This window comes from Rutidosis leptorrhynchoides, chromosome 5 (genome assembly GCF_046630445.1).
Source record: "Rutidosis leptorrhynchoides isolate AG116_Rl617_1_P2 chromosome 5, CSIRO_AGI_Rlap_v1, whole genome shotgun sequence".
NCBI classification, from domain to species: Eukaryota; Viridiplantae; Streptophyta; class Magnoliopsida; order Asterales; family Asteraceae; genus Rutidosis; species Rutidosis leptorrhynchoides.
Window position 1 is genome coordinate 412740998 of NC_092337.1, and position 1275 is coordinate 412742272.

The 1275-nt window shown below is 35.5% G+C and overlaps 1 non-coding gene across 1 annotated transcript; it reads left to right on the forward strand.

Moving 5' to 3' along the window:
* Positions 1 to 741: 741 nt before the first annotated feature.
* LOC139850897 (small nucleolar RNA R71) lies at positions 742 to 848 on the forward strand. Its single transcript, XR_011760273.1, has one exon. It is a non-coding gene; the product is annotated as a small nucleolar RNA R71 (small nucleolar RNA).
* Positions 849 to 1275: the final 427 nt, after the last annotated feature.

Below are 1275 nucleotides of genomic sequence, written 5' to 3' on the forward strand. Positions count from 1 at the left end.
CCTATCAACCTTGCTAGGTTACTTACTTCTTGTTCCAAATTTTGAATAGAAGCTTGTTGATTTCTAAATGCTTGAGCATTTTGTTCATTGGTTTGTTTCTGAGATGTGAAAAACTGCGTTTGAGATTCAACTAGCTTTGACATCATATCTTCTAAATTTGGCTTTTTATCATCGGTTTGTGGTGGTTTGTTTTGAAAAATAGGTCTTTGCTGGTTGTAAGTATTATTGGATACTTGTTGATTGCTAGGACCTTGTTGATTGTTGTATGGAACATTTTGGTTATAATTCTAGTTTTGATTGTAAATTGGTCTTGGTGGTTGATAATTATTCTGATAATTATTTCCAGGCCTTTGGTTAATGTATGAAACATTCTCTCTTTGTTTCATTGTTTGTTCAATACTGAGACAATCTTTTGTCAAATGTGGTCCTCCACACTGCTCACAACTAATTCGTATTGATTGAATATCTTTAGTCATCTTTTCTATTCGTCTCTCGACAGCATCTATCTTTGCATAAATGGAATCAAAGTCATGGCTAGAATCGGCTCTAGCCGCTTTAGATGATCTAACGATATCTTTTTCTTGATGCCACTCATGTGAGTGGGAAGCAGTGTTATCAATAATTTTGTAAGCTTCAGTTGCGGTTTTCTTCATAATGGAACCACCAGCTGCTATATCTATGTCTTTTCTTGTAGTGATGTCGCATCCTTGGTAAAATATTTGTACTATTTGATAAGTGTCTAAACCATGTTGCGGACATCCTCTTAACAACTTTCCAAATCTTGTCCATGCTTCATATAGAGTTTCATTTGGCTTTTGTGTGAACGTAACAATTTCTCCTTGAAGTCTTACGGCTTTAGATGTCGGAAAGAATTGTTTAAGAAATTTTTCAACTAAAACATCCCATGTATCAATCGCCCCTTCAGGTAACGATTCTAACCAATCTTTGGCTTCTCCCTTTAAAGTCCAGGAAAATAACATGAGATATATCTGTTCATCCTCAACTTCTCTTATTTTAAATAGAGTGTAGATCCTATTAAAGGTACGAAGATGTTCATTTGGATCTTCCTTCGGCGCACCACTAAATTGGCATTGATTAGTTACCATGTGTAGGATTTGTCCTTTAATTTCATAATCTGGCGCATTAATGTCTGATTGAGTAATTGCGTGACCTTGGCCACTGCATTTAGCTCTCATTCGGTCTTCCATACTCAGAGGTTCTAGATTTTCCATGATTGAATTTGTTGAATCTGAATCACTAGAGGATTCTGATTTA